This window comes from Acartia tonsa, chromosome 14 (genome assembly GCF_053477335.1).
Source record: "Acartia tonsa isolate MP-2025a chromosome 14, ASM5347733v1, whole genome shotgun sequence".
NCBI lineage: Eukaryota > Metazoa > Arthropoda > Copepoda > Calanoida > Acartiidae > Acartia > Acartia tonsa.
The window spans coordinates 3,169,403-3,181,601 of NC_137273.1; the positions used below are offsets into that span (position 1 = coordinate 3,169,403).

General features: G+C 35.4%; 1 long non-coding RNA gene and 1 pseudogene across 1 annotated transcript; both read left to right on the forward strand.

The window, feature by feature from the left end:
- The first annotated feature begins 714 nt into the window (after positions 1-714).
- On the forward strand, positions 715-4,360 carry LOC145306585 (uncharacterized). Its single transcript, XR_013875071.1, has 3 exons — positions 715-822; positions 1,621-1,675; positions 2,446-4,360. It is a non-coding gene; the product is annotated as an uncharacterized LOC145306585 (long non-coding RNA).
- Positions 4,361-10,545: 6,185 nt separating this feature from the next.
- On the forward strand, positions 10,546-11,567 carry LOC145306371 (histone H3-like; annotated as a pseudogene).
- Positions 11,568-12,199: the final 632 nt, after the last annotated feature.

Below are 12,199 nucleotides of genomic sequence, written 5' to 3' on the forward strand. Positions count from 1 at the left end.
TATGGATGTTGTCCTCCTTGTTTTATTAATTTCAATAGATTTTCATTTTTTTTTCAATTTTAAGTTTGTTTTACTTGTTATATACAATACAAAGTAGAACGATGTCTGCCTGTCAGTCTGTCCATCTGTCTGAAGCTTAATATCTCAGTAACTACTCCTCCTCAGGGAATATTGGCCCTGTGATGGTTTTAAGCAAATTTCTTAGGGGGTGGGACATGGCGGTCGTACTGCTTTTTAGCAGGGTTTTGGCTATTTTTATATTTTTTACATTTCCCATCTTTGGTGTTTTTAGTACGATTTTCAAAGTTTTTGTGGATAAAAATTAGAAATATATAAAGGTTTCGTGATTTTTTCCTCACAAATTATTTTTTAAAATATTTTATTAAAGGCTCTTTACATCTTCTTGTCCGTATTCTTATGCATGATTTTTTGTGCTTCTGTAGTAAGGGGGCAAGTCGCACAGGCATAGGGTCCCCGCAAACAGGCTCGCCGCAAACAGGCTTGCCGCAAACAGGCTCCCCGCAAACAGCTGGCCACCAAGGCCGCCAGAAAATCTGCCTCCGCCACCGGTGGCGTAGAGAAGCCTCACAGATATTTCTAAGAATATAACACCTTTGAATAAAATTTTCAATTATTTAATTAAGCAATGTTTTTGGGTAATAATGCTGGCATTTAAGTTTATTATTCTTACCACTGACACCCATATCTTGTCAGTAAACATTCTATCTCCTTATCTTTTCTCTCATTTCAGCATCAGACTTGGAAGATTCAACATCTACTCATGAATTTTCTTCATCCTGTTGAAGCAAGACATATAAAGAAGTAAGTACGACTCTTTTTTTATAAAAGCGAAAAAACTTTATAATTAGGGCCGGTCCGTACGTCCGTTCGTTCATAACAGAAAACTCTTTTCATTAATGTATACTTGTCCTATCGATTTCAAGCATCATAATTTTTGTAACAGTTTACAAATTAGAAAGCATAGCAACTCTATACCTGAAAGTCCATATGTCCATTTGAAACATGACAACAAGTTTTTGCCTGACAAAACTAACAATAACTCTTATAAAGCCAGTACTTAATAAGCAGAACATTAATGTCTAAGTCTAAACGAAATTATTCATAAAGGATACAGTAAAAGGACATACTTTCATTTTTATAATTTGATTATAGAGATACCTCGCTTATAATATTGTTCCTTGTTGTCATAAGAATCATTTTTTCCAAAATCAGATGAATAGGATAGTTTCATTTTCATCATATTTTTAAAAAATCTAAAATAAAAGTTATGAATAAGCACGTTTTCAAATAGACGTACAGACTTTAGAGTTGCTACGCTGTGTAAATTGTACCTAACTGTTATAGGGATCATGTAAAGTTTGAAATCGTTAGAACAATGTTTGTCATCTATGTTTGTAGTGGGATAAAGTGACTCATAAAAATGAGGAGATGAAAGGAAAGAAGCCTCTAAAAGTGGGAAAGAAGCCCTCTAAAACAGAGATGGATAGTCCCTCATTTTTATGACATCACATGGCTAATTTTTGAGTCACTTTGTCCCACTACTTCTTGTTTGCGTTATTTTTCTCCTGTAATCTTGATTTTTATATTGATGTTTCCTAGGACGACAAGGCACACTGTTATGAGCGAAGCATCTTAATAATCAACATCTAAAAATGTAAGTAATGTAACTAAAAATCTTTGTTAAGACTTTTAAATTAAAGTCTCATTTCCTTAAGCAAAAAATAATTTTCAAGTGTTCATGTTTGTTTGCCCCATGTAAATCTTATTTTGCCTTTAAAAAACTTCTTTATAGTTTCACTTTCAATATTTTCCACCAATTAGATTTTTCTCAATGTTTTTTCCTACATATTTGAATGGCTCCAAGGATCTCTAAAACACTGGTCTCAAAAAAGTTTATATGTGTTTCTTCACCTGCTCCTGTCTAAAGTGTCCTTGGTGGATATGATTAAAGTCCCTCCGCAGATTATGACGTCACACGATAAAATAACCAATGAGAGGCCAGCATAAATTTTACCATTGGTCAATTACAGTGTAAACTGGCCTCTCCATAGCTATTCTATCGTATGACGTCTTAATCTGGGGAGGGACTTTAATCATCTTCGCCCTTGTTCCTTTTTACAAGCAAAGATTTTCTATAATTAGGAACGGTCCGTCCATCCGTCATTTGATTCCTTATACAACAATGCTATTAAAGAAGCATCTCAATAATTAACAATGTAAGCATATTCTTAAATAATATCCTGTATAAGAAATATACCCACCAATTATTTTTACTCTTTCTTTTTTAATCTAAAATACAAAAAATTGGGTTTATTTAACGCAGTTCATTACCTCTTAGGGCAAAGTCCCTAGAGGCTAGGGGCGAAGCCGCTAGTTTATAACAAAGTAGGCTTTTAAAATGTATCATATTTGAATTTATTTCAGGGGTCGGCAACAGCTGTGGCTGATAGTGTCTTACAGTGAACATAACTGCGGATGTGTACAAATTTGCGGCTGCGGCTGATGATATCTGTGGCTAACTGTGGCTTATGGTTTAGATGGCTGTGTCTCCAACTGAAAAGAAAAGTGCCGCTGTTAGGCTGAGAGTGGCTTACGGCGAGCATGCCTGCGGCTGAGTACAAATTTGCGGATGCAGCTGATGGTGTCTGTGGCTTTTGGTTTAGATGGCTCTGTCTCCAACTGAAAAGAAAATTGCCGCTGTGGCTGAGAAGAGTGGCTTACAGTGAACATGCCTGCTGCGGCTAGGTACAAATTTGCGGCTGTGGCTGATGGTGGCTGTGGCTTATGGTTTAGATGGCTGTGTCTCCAACTGAAAAGAAAAGTGCCGCTGTTAGGCTGAGAGTGGCTTACAGTAAACATGGCTGCGGCTGAGTACAAGTTTGCGTCTGCGGCTGATTGTGGCTGTGGCTTATGGTTTAGATGGCTGTGTCTCCAACTGAAAAGAAAAGTGCCGCGGTTAGGCTGAGAGTGGCTTATGGCAAGTATGCCTGCAGCTGTGTACAAATTTGCGGCTTCGGTTGATGATGTCTGTGGCTTATGATTCAGATGGCCGAGTCTCCAACTGAAAAGAAAAGTGCCGCTGTGGCTGAGAAGAGTGGCTTACAGTAAGCATGGCTGAAGCTAAGTACAAATTAGCAGCTGCGGCTGATAGAAGCTGTGTCTGCAACTGAAACAACGTGGCTTACGATGGGGCTGCCTACGGCTTAGAGTGGCTGCTTATTTGGATCCAGCTTTTAAACAGTCATGTCACTGAGGGTGGCTGTGGGTAGCTGAGGCTGTGGCTTATTGGGCGGCTGAATAAACCGCGTGGCTGAGGCAGCTGCACAGCTGACGGGCAGCTGCTGAATTGATATCTTGTGGCTGTGGCCTAGGATGGTTGGGTTGCTGAATAAACTGCTTGACTGAGGCAGCCGCCTAGCTGATAATAGCTTACAGTGAACATAACTGCAGCTGAGAACAAATTTGTAGCTGCGGCTGATGGTGTCTGTGGCTTATGGTTCAGATGGCCGAGTCTCCAACTGAAAAGAAAATTGCTGCTGTGGCTGAGAAGAGTGGCCTACAGTAAGCATGGCTGCGGCTGAGTCAAAAATTTGCAAATGCAGCTGATGATGTTTTTGGCTTATGGTTTAGATGGCTCTGTCTCCAACTGAAAAGAAAATTGCCGCTGTGGCTAAGAAGAGTGGCTTACAGTGAACATGCCTGCGGCTAAGTACAAATTTGTGGCTGCGGCTGATGGTGGCTGTGGCTTATGGTTTAGATGGCTGTGTCTCCAACTGAAAAGAAAAGTGCCGCTGTTAGGCTGAGTGTGGTTTATGGCGAGTATGCCTGCGGCTCAGTACAAATTAGCAGCTGCGGCTGATAGTGGCTGTATCTGCAACTGAAACAAAAGTTGCCGCTGTTTTCTGAGCGTGGCTTACGATAGGGCTGGCCACGGCTTAGAGTGGCTGCTGCTTCGGATCCAGCTTTTAAACAGTCATGTCACTGAGGGTGGCTGCGGTTAGCTGAGGCTGTTGCTTATTGGGGTTGCTGAATAAACTGCTTGACTGAGGCAGCCGCGCGGCTGATGGGCAGCTGAATTGATATCTTATGAATGTGGCTGTGGCCTAGGATGGTTTGGTGGCTGATTAAACTGCGAGGCTGATGGGTGGATCAATTTAGAGCACATCCTGGGTGGCTGTAGCAAATAGGGTGTCTTTCAAAGCCACGCTGCTGATTAATGCGGCTGGGGTTTGTGTGACTGCGACAGCAGGGCCCTCATTTAATCATTTTTTTATTTTGATTATATTAATTATTATAATACTTAAAAATGGGTTAAAAAATAAATAATTACTGTATATAATTTTTGTATTAAATTGTTTAATGACATAAAAAAATCATACTAAAGACGTTAAAATTAATCATTTCTTAGTAAATGTTTGGGAGGGAGGGGACATTGGACTTGTAAATTATACTAGTACCCAAGCTTTATAAACACACTTTCTCTTATTCGTTGCCTTAAAACTTTGAGTACTTTTGTAAAATCTTGATTGGTTGGTTGAAATTAGCAGTGTCCAAACTTTGCAACAAATTCTTTTGAGATATATAAGGTTTTTTGGAGATGTAAAATAATTCTTTTAGTCTTAGGATGTCTGGTTATGTGCAAAATTGTCTTCACAGGTGTGTAACCCATATATGGATGAGAGAGGGGGGCGGGCATATCCTCATACAAAATAGTCTAAACCCTACTCCGAGGGCCAATACATTACTGCGTATTTTAAGCGTTTCAAGCATTTTGAAAAGATAGAATTATTAAAAAAATATCAATGATTCCAATGACAATTAGATACTATATACAAATAATTTTATTAAAGTTAGTGTTCAAGATAAACTTTTGCAACAAAGCAACTTTTTAAGTATAGATATATTAGCCATATTTAAACATTCAAAATGTATCAAACTTTAAATTCTTAATCTATCTATCTAGGACAGACGGACCTACTTCAATTATAAAAAAGATTCACATTTAAAAAGTTTATTGTTGTCAAGTATGACTTTTTATCAACTATATTAAAACTGTTATCTCTAAAACTGTTCATATGGTAATATTTCTGAGAAAAAAAAATGTAAATGAAATGCACAATTTTATTTTATTAAAGTTTAAAAATGAAACATAGTTAGAAAATACGCATTATCCAAACAATCTTCATATTCTTGACTCTGGTTTCATCTGCCAGTCTTCCCTCCTTTATTCCTCCAAGGTTGGATGTGCTGGTCTCAATGTTGGCTGAATCAGTTGAAATGGAGGAATGACCAATTGGGGTTTCTTTTGAAAATTCCATACAATAACCAGCACCAGAATCTTGAACCAGAGTCCTAAACTGGCAATTATTCCTATTATGTCTCAAATACCAGTCGCCATCTCTTCCGTCCTCGTAGTCAAAAACATGGGAATGGCCAGAATCCACGTGACTATGACCAAGGTCAGAGTGTTTGTGACCTTCATCCATGTGTATGTGGTCTTGTAGGGCATCTTCCTCGAACTCACCAGATCTGCCATCTGCACCGCCACGCAGGAAACGACCATCTCCATTTAAATCGGGAGTATTTTGACCAGCCAGAGGTCCTCGTTCAATCAAAGAGCCATCACATCTTTGCCACCCTCCAGGTATTGATTTCTCCACTGATATGCCAGCATGCCAGGCGAGGACTGTTCCAATAGGTGGAAGTGTTTCTTTTAAACTAGTCACTAAAGATTGTAAACTTGAGTCCAAGGTTTCTAAGTCTTTGCTGACAGAAGTATTTAGCTTTTGAACATCTTTGTTCACTTCATTTATTCTGAAATCCTGTTGGATAACATCCATTCTCAACTCAGTGATATCTTCAGCATTTTGTTTGACATCATCTTCAATGGAACCCAAATCAGACTTGCCTGTATCAGGACAAAGTTGCTTCACAATCACCAACTGCCTCATTTCTTCCATTTCCTTCTTCAGCTGGTTGATTTGTTCCATTTCTTTCTTCAGCTGGTTGATTTGTTCCATTTCTTTCTTCAGTTGGTTGATTTGAGCTTGAAGATGATCATCTTTGTAACTATCATTCACTTCTCCTTGGCTACAAGAAACAAAGCAAAGAAGAACAAATAATGTTCTACTGAACCTCTTCATGTTGATTAGAAGACTGAAGAAATTTTTTCAACTGAAATATATTTATACATTCATAATAATTAAACTCTATGTACATTTTAAAATACATAAAACTTTAAATTTTATTCAAAGATAAGAATTTAAAAACTAGTAAAAGTATTGCTGTCTTTTTATTATTGCTCTGCCCTAAGAGGTTTTTTCATACCAATTTTTTGAAATTTAGATTTTTTAAAAATAAATCTAAAAAAAAATTTCTTTGTGGGGGAAAATTTTTTTTATGGGGAGGGGGGGATAGTCGACCCCACTATTTTAATTTTAGTTTTAAAAAGAAAAAAAAAATTTGGAGGGGGGTTATTTTTTATTTTTTTGGTGAGTTCGGGGTGTCCCACCCCCCAGAAAATAGTTATAAACCTTCCCGGGACCTATGAGAAGCTACCCTGTAAAGGAGAACCCAATCTGTTCAGCGGTTAGCGAGATCCTTCGCTATAAACAAACAAACAGACACACAGATAAACAGACAGACATCGTTCTACTTTGCACTGCATGATAGACTCGAAATAAAGTATTACCAAACTTTACCAATAAACTGTAAACAAATATGATAAATATACAAGCAAAATAACAAGTTATTGTTGAGATTCAATTCCTTCTCGTTCCTTCTTAAGCATAAAATGAATTTGAAAATTTTTAACATAAACTTTAATATCCTTATCAGGATGTTGATTTTATATGTCGTCTTTATGACAGGTGAAGATGTTATGAATATATTTCTTAAATTATGTATATAAAAAAATATTGTACGGTAATATCAAATTAAATTAAAAATAATTTATTTTTTTTTGTTTTTTTTTGTACCAGAATCATCCCTGCAATGAAAGAAGAAAAAAATTTGTTTTGTTTTACATAGCAGACTAAATGTATTATGATAACATACAACGTCTCTTTGTGAGTTCATATTTATAATATTGATTTTTATAAATGAATTAATGAAAAAATATTTGTTTGAAATTTGACTAAATGTCATATTGTATAATTTACTTAACCCTTAACAGTTGAACCCCTTGTCGCATCTTTATCGGTTGGGGGTGAGGGGGTGGTGTTAAACGCCCCCTCCCCTATTATCTGAGCCACTATTAGAGCTAGAGGTCTTAAAATTTCTGTGTATGTCCCCTGTTTGATAATAAATTTCCGACTATAAGTGAGTCAAAGTAAATTTTCGCTTTCTTCATTTAACAACCTTTGTTTTTAGGTCCTTTTTTACTTAAATATTACTAACGGCTGCCTTTATATTTTTTTTTATTAATATTTTTATTAATTATTAATATTTTATGTTAGAAATCTAAAAATATATCAGCGGCCACAGCTGTATTTGGCAACTGCCGCAGTCGGCAACCCAACCCAACAAATGATGTCTATAGCAATTTGATCAGCTGATTGGTTTTAATACTAGATGTGTTTTTAAGTAGCGCAGCTACTCTAAATCTAGGAAATAAATCTAATTTTGCTTAGAATTTACTTTTAGGTGTTTTAAACGTTGTAAATTGAAGATTTTATTTTGATAATTAACATTTTACAACAATACCCTCTATAAACTGTGAGGAAGTTTGATAAAATTACATTTATTTTGCAAGCTTTTTTGAAAATACTTCATTATTTTTATAATTCTGACAAAATAGAATTTCTGTTTAAGTAAATAACATGGCCACAAAAAGGTTTAAGCAGTTGAAATATTTTATTACCATTCTTGCTAATTAAATAGTCGTTAACTATGTTTAATTTGTATTTTTTTAAAAGACAAGAAAAATATCCTACTTAAATGCTACTTTTATGAAGTTATCTTAAACCTTTTTCAAAAGTTTGTTTTATAAAAATATTTTATTATTAAATCGCTAATTTTTAAAATCATTAGATTTTAAGCTTATTTTGCATGGAAACACACTTTTTCAGTCATTTCTTCTCAACAATGAATCTTAAATGATTATTACTGAAAACTTTTATGTAAATGTTATTAACCAAAACTCCAAATAAAGGAAATAATTGCCGTTTGCGAAAATGTGTGCAAAAAGTTGCCAATATCTCGTTAGAACCAAACTCCATTCATTCTTTAATGTGTTATTTCACTTTATGGAAGTTAAGTCCTTAAATACAATTCCGACAGAAATTACAATTTTCGTTTTTTTATGGTTGTAAATTTTTCTTTTTCTTGTTATAATATTTGTAATTCCTTAATATTATCATCATGTTATTTCTGGTCATAATTGATATTTGTTTCTATTTTTTTTTCAGGCGCTATTTGTATGTCATACTTTGACATTAATATTGTATTTTTTTTGTAACTGTTATAATTGTATACATCGTATTTTAAATGTATATGTTGTCTTTAAAAAATTATAAAACCAAATAAATAATTAAACTATATATCTCGTTAGAAGGGACTTAATGGATTTTAATTTTTACTGCTTACGACTTAGTGGACTATAAACTATTAGAAAAGTATCACTTCAAGGTGGAATTTTAAGGGTCAACTTTTTTTCTTTTAAAATTCGCAGTGTTTGTATTATAGTTTTAAAGGAAAATTTGTTTGGTTTATCGCTACTAAAATAATGCCAATAGTCAGGGATCTAAAGGGATAAGACATAAATAAATTGATGTACATCCCCAATGATGATACACCAAATAACCCCTTCTGTATATTAAAATCATTGGTTAAAACATTTAAATATTTAACTTAATGAATCAACCAATCAAAAGCCAACGAATAAGAAAACGTTATTATAAAACTTTGAGGACTAGTGTAATAAACAGCCCAATGTCCCCTCCCTCACTGGTCAAGAGTAAGGTTAATTGGTTTGGGGCAAGAAATTTTTATGTACCCCACTTTTAGAAATATGCAGGGAGGGAGGGGACATTTGGAAGTAACTTTTACCGGTACCCAAAGTTTTATAACCACTTTATCTTATTTTGTAGATATTTATTGAATTTTAATTGGCTAGCACAAAAAGGACTGAAATTTATGGTGAAGATTCCCTATACAAATTAATATCCAATGTTTAATACACTTGGTACTTCAGTCTGTTGGTTATGAGACAAAAGACCTTAACATTTTGTAATTTAAATGTCTCATGATTTTCTACATTACTTAATATTTTTTAGGCCCACTGAACATCTGCTCTATAACTGGCTATGTCCGTTGGACCGTTATTCCATCCAAAATATTTTTTTAATTTACTACTTGTGGATGTTGCAATCTTTTTGTTTTACTATACATGTATACTATAAAGGGAAGTGGGTAAGGAGGGGGTAAAAGAAGTAAGTGGGCTGTTTCACTTTTCACTTAGAATTGTTTGTCAGAATCACTGTCTCTTGTCCATGGAAATTTATAGGTAGCTGAGTATTTTTATCAATTGCGGCATTTCTGTATTAAAGAGAAACTCTTATATTTGAATTCATATTTATAATTATCCCCTACCCCTTAAACCCTTATTTTGAAAAAATAAGTCAAGTATTGTGAAAGTATTTGTTTACGTGGTTTACTAAAGTTTAGGTCAGTCAAAATTGGTTACAGGGTGCAGGGGTTAGTCTAAGAAAAATATATATTCTCATAATTTTGTACCAAAATCAATAGTAGGATTGTTCTTATTGGGATATGAGAGAAATGTAACCAGACAACTACCTTCTCCGAGTGGTGGAGACCCTTTTCTCCAGCAAATTACTTTCTGTCCTTTTGTATTGACATGGCTGTGTTAATATTTCTGACGCTATTAGAATTCAAAGACCAGTACAAAATTGGGACAGGGTCCCCGCTCTGTGGGCAGAGTTGTATATAGCACATGTCCTCTCTATTATTTTACTTCAACAATGAGAGTGTCTCTTTACCAACTGTCACTTAACAGCAGACAAACCTAAATTCTGGCTGTTCCTTTCAAAATAAAAAATCACATTACATGTACAGGTCACTAGCGGCTACGCCCCCTAGAGGCCTCTCGAGGCACTTCATGAGGGGGGAAGTTCAATTTGATAACTAAATTTCTTATTTTCGGGTTAAAATTTTTTTTTTTTTTTTGGCGATTTCTCTTTGGAGGGTGGTGGATCTCCCCCAAAATAATTCTTATATCCGGAACAGTTAGCTCTTTTTGTTAATTAAAACATATTAAAACTGTCCCGCCGATTTCAAACTTTCCATAATGATTCCTATAATAATTTAGGAAGCATAGCAACTACGTAATCATTACAGAAAGCCCGTACGTTCATTTAAAACATGCTTATTTTTTTTACTTTTATGCAAATATTTTTGTCTTAAATAATATACTATTTATTTAATTTTGGAATAATGATTTCTTTTACAATTATGTGCAGTGTTATGAGCAAAGCATCTCTATAATCAAGTCCGAAAATTATAATTATGTCCTTAAACATTATCCTGAAGCAGGTTTGCAACAAATGCGCTTACAATTTTGTTTAGACTTTTACATTTATATTACGCTTTTTCAGTCCTGGCAAGTGTTAATGTTTGTTTGTCCTGCCATTTCAGAGCTTTGCTTTTTATGGATGTTGTCCTCCTTGTTTTAATAATTTCAATAGATTTTCATTTTTTTTTTCAATTTTAAGTTTGTTTTACTTGTTATATACAATACAAAGTAGAACGATGTCTGCCTGTCAGTCTGTCCATCTGTCTGAAGCTTAATATCTCAGTAACTACTCCTCCTCAGGGAATATTGGCCCTGTGATGGTTTTAAGCAAATTTCTTAGGGGGTGGGACATGGCGGTCGTACTGCTTTTTAGCAGGGTTTTGGCTATTTTTATATTTTTTACATTTCCCATCTTTGGTGTTTTTAGTACGATTTTCAAAGTTTTTGTGGATAAAAATTAGAAATATATAAAGGTTTCGTGAGTTTTTCCTCACAAATTATTTTTTAAAATATTTTATTAAAGGCTCTTTACATCTTCTTGTCCGTATTCTTATGCATGATTTTTTGTGCTTCTGTAGTAAGGGGGCAAGTCGCACAGGCATAGGGTCCCCGCAAACAGGCTCGCCGCAAACAGGCTCGCCGCAAACAGGCTCCCCGCAAACAGCTGGCCACCAAGGCCGCCAGAAAATCTGCCTCCGCCACCGGTGGCGTAGAGAAGCCTCACAGATACAGGCCAGGTACCGTTGCTCTCCGTGAGATCAGACGTTACCAGAAATCCACCGAGCTGCTGATCCGCAAGCTTCCCTTCCAGCGTCTGGTCAGGGAGATTGCCCAGGACTTCAAGACTGACCTCAGGTTCCAGTCCAGCGCTGTTATGGCTCTGCATTAGGCTAGCGAGGCCTACCTGGTTGGTCTCTTTGAGGACACCAACCTGTGCGCCATCCACGCCAAGAGAGTCACCATCATGCCCAAGGATATCCAGCTAGCCAGGAGAATCCGTGGTGAACGTGCTTAACCTTGTTGACTTTGACATACAACAGAAACCGGCTCTTAACAGAGCCAATTAAAAAATACTAATTGAGATATACAAACAATTATGGAAAAATTGTCGTATCTTTTCATTATCTTAAGTTCAACACAGAGCTGAGATTCCTATCAAAATATGTACATTACATATAAATTATCGAATAAGCCCCTAGAGGCACTGCGGAGAAAAGGGGGTATTAACTTCGAGAACCCATTTTTAAATTATATTTTAAGAAAGAAAAATAATTTTTTGGGGGTCGGGGTTACTACATCTCAGGGTGTAAGGGAGGGGACAATAGGCAATTAATTCAATTTAAGAGGGTTCGCTGAAAAGCAAAGAAAACCAGATTTATCAAGAAAATTTGACTAAAATTGTAAAGGGATCATGGTAATCTAATTTAGAACAAAATTAATTTTAAGAAAAAAATCATTTACTTGAAAATTAAATTGCCAATACATTACAATGTAGTAAACATTCTGTAATTAATCACTAGAAAACTCTTGTTTAGAACTGCGGGTTCTTAGATTGTATAAATATCACAGTAGAGTTTCTGTAAATGAAATGACATTTTCTTGGGGTAAAATATTTGTTAAAGCCAGCCATCAATAACAAATTTTTCT